At 42.9% G+C, this 12,067-nt stretch overlaps 1 protein-coding gene across 3 annotated transcripts in view; it reads right to left on the bottom strand.

Moving 5' to 3' along the window:
• Positions 1–12,067, bottom strand: part of ARHGEF3 (Rho guanine nucleotide exchange factor 3) — a gene marked incomplete at its 5' end in the record, with an annotated part of 148,650 nt that overhangs the window by 25,331 nt on the left and 111,252 nt on the right. The window lies entirely within an intron of this gene.

Below are 12,067 nucleotides of genomic sequence, written 5' to 3'. Positions count from 1 at the left end.
AAGGAGGGCATTGTCTAGAGCCTACGTGCTAAGGAAAATTGGGCAAGGGGCCACTTCCCCGCATACACGTGCTGGGAGTACCCACGATCTGGATAAACACAAGAACATGCACAAAAGGCAGCTCTCAGACAAGCGATGGGTCTACTTTTTTCCATTAAACATTTCCACTCTTCCGAAGAACAACACTGACAGTAGTAGATGTCCTTAAAGAATTCTACTCCTACTCGCCTCCTCCTTCTAGGAACAGAAGCCCACTCTCCTTGCTATTCTACTCACTCACTTTGGTTGGGCTCTCCCAGTCCTGGCCAAGCAGAGTACCCCATCCTGGTTCTGGAAGGGGCATGTGATTCCCTGAAATTTCATGAATCATGGGAGGAAGAGTGAAGGACTCTTTATTCTTTTGGGATGGTGAGCTCCAAGAGTTAACATAAGCAGGAGTTTTTTGCAGCTACTCTCCCTGGTCACAGAGAAGAGTCGGTTGATATAGGAAAGAATGAAGAGACACAGAATGAAGGATGGAGAGAGACACCAATGGAGGAAGGCGGGGAGGGAACAAGCTTTACCCACACGGTGAGAGTCCCCAGATCCCACTGTGCTTGAAGCCAGGAAGAGCCACTCTCAGACTAAGGCGCTAATACATTCTCCTTTCTGTTTGCATTCATCTCAGTTAAGGTTCTGTCAACTTAAAAGTACCAACTAATACACATACTAAATATCAAACAAATGATGCCTGTCCCCGAGTTATTTTCCAAAGAGGTCCCAGTAGATTTTGGGGTGGCCTAAGCACCCAAAGTGCACCCTTAGGGCTGAAACATGCTACCATAGTGTTTTCTCTTGACAAATACAAATGATCAAGACGAAAGCTATGTGCATCATATTCAGCCTTCAGCCTAGAAGATTTCAACACACTTATTAGAAAGTTTGCTAAAGTAATGAGGTGTTGCTGTGCTCAAAAACCACATTCTTGCCTGGCCAGCGTGGCTCAGTGTTTGAGTATTGATCTATGAACCAGAGGTGGTCACAGTTTGATTCCTGGTCAGGGCACATGCCTGGATTGCAGGTTTGATCCCCAGTAGGGGGTGTGAAGAAGTAGCCAATCAATGATTCTCTCATCATGATGTTTCTCTCTCTTTCTCTCTCCCCCTCTCCCTTCCTCTCTGAAATCAATAAAAAAATATTAAAAAACAAAACACCCCACATTCTTACTTAGCAAGTGCTCCCTGCCATGGCTGTGGCCACATATCCATGGCCTTCAGTGTAAATTTCCAACTCTTCAGTGTGGTACAGAATGCCTCTTATAATCGGACCAGAGCATGCATGTATATAGTATCACTTCCTGCAACTCACCCATTCTCTAGCCCTACTATGGTATCTCTAGCCCTATTAGACTATCTGCCATTCCCTAAATGCATCATGCCTTGCCATCTTCTGTGCTTCTTTCAAGAAGTCTTCTCTTCCTAGAAAGCTTTTCTGTCATTTCTTACCTAGTTCATTCCTGACTGTCTTCAGGATATAACTCAAACACTTCCTCTAGGAAGGTTTTACCAATGTCTTCCCATGCTCTCCTAAAGCAATTTGGACATATTGCTGATACAGTAACAATCACATTTTGTTATACTTAGTGGTCACCTGCTCTGAATTATAAATTTACTGAGGGCAAGAATTGATTTTATATGTGACATATGTGTCATCCTCACTAAGACATTATGAGGTAGCTTCCAAATATTTTGAGATTCAACAAAATTTACAAAAGAAAATTTTAAGACAACTATTCACATGAGGACATTGCTAAATAAGGTATACTCATCTGCTTAATGGAATATTATGTAGTCATTAAAACAATTCTGAGCTAATTTAACAGACAATTTTAACAGCTGAAAATCCCTTCTATGCAAAAAGATTAAATCAGTATATGAGCCCGTTTGGCATGGTTGAGTGTTGACCTAGGAACCAAGAGGTCACAGTTCAATTCATGGTCAGGGCACATGCCCAGGTTGTGGGCTTGATCCCCAGTGTGGGGCGTGCAGGAGGCAGCCGATCAATGATTCTCTCTCATCATTGATATTTCTATCTCTCTCCCTTCATCTCTGAAATCAATAAAAAAATTTTAAAAAAAATCATTATATGAACAGTTTATGATCATGAAAAAAATGCACATGAGCAAAGATATAAAGGGGATGCCACAAAACTCTATTTTTTTTTACCTGACTACATTATAGGTAATTTTTAACCTAGTTTACAAAGTTTTGTAATTCAAGAAAAATGAGTAAGTGAAAAATGTAAAAAGAAATTTCCAAGGGACCTCAGGGTGTTACCAGCAGGAAGCCAGTTCTGTCTGCAAGTAGCAACACAGCTCCTTAGGCTGACATGGCATCCCTGAGCTGCTGGGCTCATTAACGAGCTCGAGCTCACGATTGCTGGGCCAGCCTCGGGCTGGTCAAGAAAGTACTTGCTCCAAATACGCAGTTCACTAATGGTATCTCATGAATCCTCGTGATCTCCTGAAAACAGGCCCTTCTGAAAGAGGGAGCAGACTAATGTTGCAGATCCCCAGCACGCAGAATCAATTAGCCACAGGCACGGAAAGGTCAAAACAAGCAAAGTGAGTCATCAAATAACCCACTCATCTGTTAGTGGTTCTGATCCCAGCCTGGGGGAAAGGGGAGTTAAAGAGCAGAGAGAGGAACGCACAAAAAAGCAGATTCAAATGAAAGACATTTTCCACTTTCACTTGAGAGAATCAACGGCCCACCTGTTAGGGCCTGACCAACTTCAAAATCCCCCTCCCCACCCACAGTGTGAAAGTAATTTATGCTAACTTTAAATTTTCATACGTTACAAAGTATATAAAGTTAAGTACGTGGGTGGGGGGTGAGGGCATGTGCTGGGGGGGTGGGAGTGGGTGGGGAGAAGTCAATGGCGGGGGGGGGGGAGGAGACATATGTAAAACTTTCAACAATAAAGAATTTTTTAAAAAGTGTAAAAAAAAATTAAGTACAAATCCTCTCATTTTTCCAAGTCCATTTAGTAGAAGTGAATGCTATTAAGTTTGTTCTAGATCTTGTCAAACCTTTTTTTCACATTTGCTAACATTCACAGAAAACAAAGTTTTATCTTTTCATTTAATAATGTCTTTCTGTGTTAGTATAAAAGACTGACTTTTTAAAAAATAATTTATCATCCTAACCGGTGGTTCAGTGGTTAGTGTTGGCCCTTGCACTGAAGGGTCTCAGGTTCGATTACTGGTCATACCTGGGCTGCAGGTTCAATCCCCAGCCCTCGCCCGGGCTTGTGCAAAAGACAACCAATTAATGTGTCTCTCACATTGATGTTTCTCCCCTGCCCCCACTTCCTCCTTTCTACTCTCTAAAAATCAGTGGAAAAATATCCTTGGGTGAGGATTACCAAAAATTATAATAATAATAATAATAATAATAATAATAATAATAATTTTTTGAGGTGAAGCTTCACACAACATAAAATGAACAATATTTCAAGTGAACCATTCAGTGGCCTTTAGTATATTCATAATGTTGTGCAACCATCTTTATCTAGTTCCAAAACATTCCATCACCCAAAGTCACTCATTCTTTGTTTTTTCTTTAATCCTCACCTGAGATTTTAGAGAGAGAGGAAGGGAGGAAAGGAGAGAGAAAGAGAGAGAAGATGTGAGAGAAACATCAATCGGTTGCTTCCTGTACGCACCCCAACCAGGAATGGAACCTGCAGTCTCGGTCTGGCCCCAACCAGGACGGATCCCGCAGCCTTTCTGTTGTACAGGACAATGCTCCAATCAACTGAGCCACCTGGCCGGGGCTAACTCTTTTTTAATGGTGGCTGAGTTAGTATCCCATATCTGGGTGGACCACATGGACTCAAACAAACTCCAACTGATGGACATTTAGGTCCTTTCCTGTGTCTGGCTATTACAGAAAGTGCCTCAGTGAACATCCTTTCCGTATCTGTGCTGGTATTTCTGTAAGGCGGATTGCTTAAGTAGAAGTCCTTGTTTAAGAAAATCAACACTTTAACATTTGCTCTGTGCTGCCAAGTTGACCTCCAAACAGTCTGTCCCAGAAAGGCACATGGCACGACAGTACACTTTTTCCAGACTCTCATCAACAGGACATTATGATCAACCTAACAGGAAAAACAACCTTACCTCCTTGATTTCCGGGTCATGTTTTGAATGTCAGATTGGGCATATTTTTATGTATTTATTGAAAACCTTCCCAGAGGGTTGGAGATTTTCTTCTGTTGCGGTTTGAAGAAGAAAAGAGATGTGAGCCATACCAGGTGAGCTCTGTTGCTAAGGATTCCTCGTTTTGTGTTTCCTTGGTGATTGCTGGGCTAGGGTACTAAGGGGAAGAGACGGGATGATGTTCACCATGTATGTCACACAGGGGCCGTTATGTGCTTCCCACGCTTAGCAATTCTGGTGAGTTCTCTCCGATCCTCACAACCGCCCTGCAAGGTAGGGATTTATTCCCATTTTATGATAAGGAAACTGAGGCTCAGAGAGGGTGCCTAATGAATGAATGGCATGCGGTATGTGCTGGGCACTGAGGGGAGCTGTAGAGCCCTGCTATACCCCCAGGTAAGGAGTCCTACCCCTGTTTTGCACATGGGGAAACGTGAGTTTCAGAGAGGGTGACACTTGGCTCAGGGTCACACAGCTAATGCAGTGTCCCAGAATTTAAACCCCAGTCAATGGTGAACTCAGAATGACACCTAGGTCTGGTCTATTTCAGTCCAACCTCTCCTCCCCCCAGTTTTTATTTTTTTAAATATATTTTATTGATTTTTCACAGAGAGTAAGGGAGAGGGATAGAGAGTTAGAAACATCGATGAGAGAGAAACATCGATCAGCTGCCTCCTGCACATCTCCTACTGGGGATGTGCCTGCAACCAAGGTACATTCCCTTGACCGGAATCGAACCTGGGAGCTTTCAGTCCGCAGGCTGACGCTCTATCCACTGAGCCAAACCGGTTTTGGCTCCCTCCAATTTTTAACCAATATCCTGCTTTGCTTCCTCTAGGAGAGTGGTTCTCAACCCTCTGGCCCTTTAAATACAGTTCCTCATGTTGTGACCCAACCATAAAATTATTTTCATCGCTACTTCATAACTGTAATGTTGCTACTGTTATGAATCGTAATGGAAATATCTGATATGCAGGATGGTCTTAGGCGACCCCTGTGAAAGGGTCGTTCGACCGCCAAAGGGGTCGCGGCCCACAGGTTGAGAACTGTTGCTCTAGGGTAAGACTCAAGTGTGGTGGGGTGCATGCACCCAAACAGAGGAGTTTCAGGCTACTTCTGAAATGTCCACTAACATTTTGGACCAGAAAATTCTTTCTGGTGAGGGGCTGTCCTGTGTATTACAGGATGTTTTGCAGTACCCTTACCGCTAATCGATAGATGCCAGTAGCGCCCCGCCCCTGTTATGACAACCTACACATCGCTACACATTGCTGGCTGTCCCTGGGGTGAGAAACAGTGGTCTATGGTGGCCAGCAGGGGCTCGCTTCGGAAAGAGGGACCCAGCCTTGGGAGGAACTGCATACAAAACAGAAACACATATATAGATCCCCCCCTGGCATGGTGGTGGGGTTCTGGGTCTGGAATGAAAAACGTTCCAGGACAAGCAAGAGTTTCCATGAGGGAATGCTGCCTAGCACGAGTCAAAAACCCGAAGCTCATAACTCCTAGCAGCTACAATAACAACGGCCATAACAGGCAGAGATAATGCAGACTGAGGAAATGGGTGCTCGTGTTTATGCCGAGTTGGTATGTGGAAAAGATGCTGCAGGTGCACAGGGGGCTGTCTGTCAGGTGGGGGCATGTGCCAGAGGAAATGTAAGCCCAGCAGGTGAGGCGCGATGGAACAGATTTGGTTTGTTAATGCTGCCTGTTCCGCAGGTTGCTCCCTCACCTTTTCCAAAAAACAGAAGGTCTCTCCAGCCAAAGATAACACGCTCCAAACAAAGAGCTCCAGCCAGGAACTTCTTTATGCCTCTTGCTATTTTGTAACAGACAGTTTATTATTAAATGGACTGGAAGCTAGGGGCTATACGAGGAAAACACATTTCTATGTTGCTACGACAATGGGTTAAGCCAAAATGTTCAGCGGCTACAGCTGGGACCAGAAAATGTTCTCCAGCAGCCCAGTGGGGGAGTGTCTCATGTAAGGCTCGATGAGAACATTTAACTTAAACCGACAAATGACACCTTCCCGCTGTGTGGCCTCCAGCACATCTGACCCTCATGCTGATCCTGGAGAGGCACCGGGCAGATTCTTGTGTTTTGCTCCCTTTTAATAGATGAGAAATCCAAGTACCAGAGGATTAAAGTGACTGGCACAAGGCAAGTGCTGGAATCGGATCTGAGCCCAGTCTTGTGGCTACACAACGTGGATTTAGGTAAAGAACACAGGCTTTGAGGTCAAATAGTCATGGCTTCAAGTCCACTCGGAAGCCGAGGTCACCTTGGGAAAGCTAATCCCTTTGGGTCTCGGTTTCCTTTTATGTGGAAGGGGTGTGGTCATAGTATCTCACAAAGTTGAGGATTAGATAAGAAAAAGTATGTCAAGGGATTAGCCACGTGCTGGCCCGTGGTCAGTAGGAAATGAATGTTACCTGTCATTGTTACTACACCACCATCTGCACTGCCACCATCAATGTTTATTCATATGTTTTCATTCATTAGCAAACAGCAGGCATCTCTGAACTACTGGGACCAAGTAGCACCCTGGGGGCCGTCATTAGGATAATTTACAGGAGGCAGCGTTGTTGAAACAGCCTAACATGACCAACAACAGGGATGAAATAAATTACACTGTAACCATAAAATGGAACATTATACAGTTGCTAAAAACATTCTTTTTGAGAAAAACTTGATAATGGGAAGGTCTCACATGCAGCATTAAGTAAGAGAAGGGAGATCCCTATTTAAACACAAAATGTTAATAGGTGTCACCCTGGGTGGTAGAGACTATGGATGATTTTCATATCCAACTTCATACTTCTCTACATTTATTTTCCAGAATGAAGAGGTATTAACTAAGAAAAAACAAAACCAGCAGGACCGTGAACACTGAGTTCAGTGACGCTGTAAACATAAAACTACATAAAAAGAATCCGGTTCAGATTGATGCACATTAAAAACATAGTAAAAAGAGAAGAAACCATTGGCAGCAAAATCTCAGACATCTCTTATAGCAATATGTTTATGGATACATCTCCTAGGACAATGGAAACTAAGGAGAAAATAAACAAATGGGACTAGATCAAAATAAAAAGCTTCTGCACAGCAAAATAAACCATCAACAAAATAACAAGAGCCCACTGCATGGGAGAATATATTTGCCAGTGATACATCTGACAAGGGGTTAACCTCCAAAATTTACAGGAAACTCATACAACTTAACAAAAGGAAGATAAATAATTCAATTAAAAATTGACAAAGGACCTAAATAGACAGTTTTCTAAAGTGGACATACAAAAGGCCAAAAGGCATATGAGAAAATGCTCAAAGTCAGTAATCATCAGAGAGATGCAAATCACAACAACAATGAGGTACCACCCTCACACCTGTCAGAATGGCTATCATCAACAAGTCAACAAACGACAAGTGCTGGTGAGGATGTGGAGAAAAGGAACCCTAGTACACTGCTGGTGGGAATGCAGACTGGTGCAACCACTGTGGAAAACAGTATGGAGTTTCCTCAAAAAATTAAAAATGGAACTCCCATTTGACCAGTGATCCCACTTCTAGGAATATATCCCAAGAAACCAGAAATACCAGTCAGGAAGGATATATGCAACCATATGTTCATAGCAGCACAATTTACAATAGCCAAGATTTGGAAACAGCCTAAATGGCCATCAGCAGATGAGTGGGTTAGAAAACTGTGGTATATCTACACAATGAAATACCGCCTGCTGTAAAAAGAAGGAACTCCTACCATTTGCAACAGCATGGATGGACCTGGAGAGTATTATGCTAAGCAAATCACGTCAGTTAGAGAAAGATAAATATCACATGATCTCACTCATTTATGGAATATAATGAACAACATAAACTGATGAACAAAAACAGATCCAGAGACAGAAAAGCATCAATCAGACCATGAAACATCAGAGGGAAGGTAGGGGAGTGTGGGGATAAGGGGGAAAGATCAACCAAAGGACTGTATGCATGCATATAAGCCTAACCAATGGTCACAGACACCGGGGGGGGGGGGGCGGTAAGGAGGGAATAAAGACACATATGTAATCTCTTAATCAATAAAGAAAATAATAAAAAAAGAAAAAGAAAAAGCTGTGGACCATTTATACAATGGAATACTATGCAGCTATAGAAAAGAAAGAACTCTTACCATCTGCAACGGCATGGATGGACCTAGAGAGCATTATGCTAAGTGAAATAAGCCAGTCAGAGAACGATAAGTATCACATGCTCTCACTCATATGTGGAATCTAATGAACAACATAAATTGATGAACAAAAACAGATCCAGAGACATAAAAACATCAAACAGACTGTCAAACCTCAGAAGGAAGGAAGGGGAGGGGGGTGGGACTAGATCAACCAATGAACTCATATGTGTATATGCATAACCCACAGACACAGACAATAGGGTGGTGAAGGCCTGGGGGGGCGGTCAAGGGGGAAAAAAGGGGACATATGTAACACTTTCATAATAAAGATGACAAAACAATAATAAATAAAAACATGGTAAAAAGGCAAACCCCATAGACCCAGTGCAAGGAAAAAGCTTTCTGTAGCTGGGAGAGATTCTGAGTAGATGAATGAAAAGCTGAAGAAAATATTTGACTCAAGTGTGGGGACAATATTGCACAATTTGCTTAATGTAAGCCAACAATTAGGAAGCCTTCCAGAGACTTGGGGCGGCAGCCCAACCTCTTCATTGGGCACCATAAAAAGGCTTTAGTACAATAATATTCGTGATAAAATATTCCACGAGCCTAAGTGGCAATGACGGCCCTCCCGCCACACAGGGAAACAGAGAGGGAGGGTCAGCAGTGAAGTGGGATGACCCCGACGGACACTCTGGCCATTATGTTGAATCCTGGCAAACTGCAGGCTTCATTATGACCAAACTGACTTTTTGCAAAGGCCTACTGCAGGAGAGGCACTGCGAGAAGGGTGCAGAACCCCAGCTCCCGCACTTCCTGGCCATGTGACGTCGGGCACATTGTCAGCCTGCAGGTTCCTCCCCTAGTAAGTCGTGAGGAAGCCTTCCTTGCATCATTATGGAGGAGAGGAAATGAAGCGATGAATATAAAGTACTTTACATGGAAGCTGGCTCACTGTAAATACTCCACTCACGGAGTTGTTACCACTACGTAAAAATTGACAAGTTTTCAATTATAATAGTCAACTATTACAATGGTTTAACTACTACTGTAGGAGAAGTAAAGATTGGCAAAAGGTCAGGAGTTTCCCTTGACATGGAATACAGGTCACCACTCAGCTATACCCTTACCTTCCAGATGGAAAGGCAGTATGGTTTCTGGTTGCTTCCTCCAACACACACACACACACACACACACACACACACACACACACACACAAGCTTGTTTCTGTATTTGCCAAATAACTTAGGACCAAGGACTTTTGTCACTTATGGAAAGTGTGTGACCTTGGACCAGGGGACTAAGTGTGAGGTCTGTGGAAAAGAAAATCATGGTTTCCAGCTCATGGAAAGTAAGCAAATACGCTTTTGGGTTCTCCTCCTACTTATTTCCCAAAGCGAGATGCCATCAGTCTTCTCTCAGTCCCTCCTCAGATCTGAAATGCCCTTTCTCCCCTCCATCCTCATCACCACTGAGCCCTTCCAGGCCCAACACAACCCCCCCACCCCCCTGCCACCCGCCCTTCCTTCAACCCCTGTCCCAGGCCACTACCAAGCGTCCTCTCTCTAATATGCTCATCATATAAGATTTTCAGATCTTAAATATTTTTATCTGGTTGCAAAGGTAACATATTATTACAGGGTGGGGTAAAGATTTGTGATCAGGATGTCTAAAGCAGTTTATAATGGTGGAAAATGAAAACAACTAAAATATCCAATAATAAAAGGATGATTAAATAAACTGGTATATCTTTTTAATGAAACAGTGTATATACCCAGGAAGAATCGGGTTTGTGAAAAATATTTAATGACATGAATATGTATTCTCATACTATAAGGTTATCTTATACTGTTAAGACAAAAGCAAGTTAAAAATAGTGCTTATAATATGATTATGGTTTTGTTTTTAAAAAATACGCATGCAAGTATATAGTAAAAGAAAAGATTGCCTGAGTATATGCCAACATGTTAATAGAAGTTTTGTGGTGATGGGAGATGGGATTACAAGGGACTTTTATTCCCTTTTCTGTGCTTCTCTATATTTTTTAAAATGATGTTATGTAACCAGAAAAGAAAGCACAATAGAAGGTAGGTATTTAAAGAAAAAAGAACAAGTGCCTTCAAAAATCATTCTTCATATAGAGTTATATAATAATGTGAAAATATTCACAGCCTAAATATCCATTAATAGGAGACTGACTATATAAAATAAATCACATCTACACACTGGAATAATATATGCACAGTCCATTAAATTACAATCATATTTCCAAGAATAACTGTGATATAATATTTCCCTTAAGCCATAACAAAATTCTCATCCAGCTAAATTACAAAGGGAAAATAGGAATGAAAGAGATAAAACACACTAGGAAAAATGCAAAAAAAAAAAATTAAAAAACCACAAACATTAAAAGATATAAACAGGATTATTTAAATTTAATAAAAGGTATAATTCCCCCAAAAGGCTGTAACAATGAGAAACAGGACCCTTTAAGTACCCAACTGTACTTGGAAATATGTGAGGCCAAGACCAATAGAGATGCACAAAAAACCAATCACCCACAGTCTTTGTGAGGGGGTCTCATCCAAAAGTGAACAGATCACACAAAGATAAGGCTGGATAGACTGGGAGTAACCCCAAATTAGTCTCAGAGTGTGTAGTTTATGTAGTTATACCTGGAATGAAATTGAAAGGGAATTATTAAAATCTTAACAGGGGTTATTTTAGAATGAGAGGCTATGTGCGTTCTTTTCTCTCTCTCCTTTTCTGTATTTTTCCATAATGAACATACACTTTTATAATGGGGGAAAAAAAGGAAGTTCATGTTCAAAGAGGAGGCAGGGCACAATCACACTGTAATGAACACGGCATTCCACAGCACACGCTAGACTCAAATGAGTCCGCCAGGTGTGCACAGCTGTGACGGGAGGTGACTGGCCAAGGGGCGGAAGGCGAGCTCGCCTTCCTCACTCCACAGGGGTGCATGCAGGTCCCTCTTGGAGCTGGGCCGGATTTTCCTCCGGGCAGGCCAGCGGAGGATTTATGGGCCCAGAGGGATCCAGACATCTGTGCTCCATCTACCAGCAGTGCTAGCCTCCCCCTGGTCAGCAGCAGACGGAGCGCCATGCAGTCGGCTGTCCCTCTCGGATTTCCACAAACGCCGCCTTTGTGCTGAGGCCCGAGCCCCCAGTCCATGTGGGGCACAAGGGAGGCAGGAGAGAACAAGGCCTGCAGTGTCTTGCTGAGCTGCTGCGAGCACCACTCCACTGGTGATTGGGTTTTAACCTTTTTGGAAGAGGCTGCCAGCCCCACACTCTCCTGATATCCTCCCGAGGAGCCAGAGGAAGGACTGCTAAGTGCTCCATTATTGATGAAAGCATCGTGTTTGGGTATGTGAGCCTCACTCATCCCTTCTCCTATAATGAAAGGAGCCCAACATGAGAGACACAACTGGACATCCAAAGGGATATATATAGCTCCAAGGTGCCAGGAACCAGCGGCGAGGGGTACTGTAGCAGAGAATCAGGCTGCTCAATCACAGCCTTGAGTTGCTTTTGGAAGGAGAAAAGGTATAAATATATACACACATGGGTAAGAAACGAATGCTGAGAGGTAGCCCCTACACTCCTTGTTCTCTGTTCCTCTCCTTTTAGAATAGGCATCAAGGCCACAGTAGGCAAAATGAG

This window comes from Myotis nattereri (assembly GCF_964212035.1).
Source record: "Myotis nattereri genome assembly, chromosome: 14".
Lineage (NCBI taxonomy): Eukaryota > Metazoa > Chordata > Mammalia > Chiroptera > Vespertilionidae > Myotis > Myotis nattereri.
Note: the sequence above shows the minus strand (reverse complement) of the source record. Positions and strands in the feature narration are given on the sequence as shown.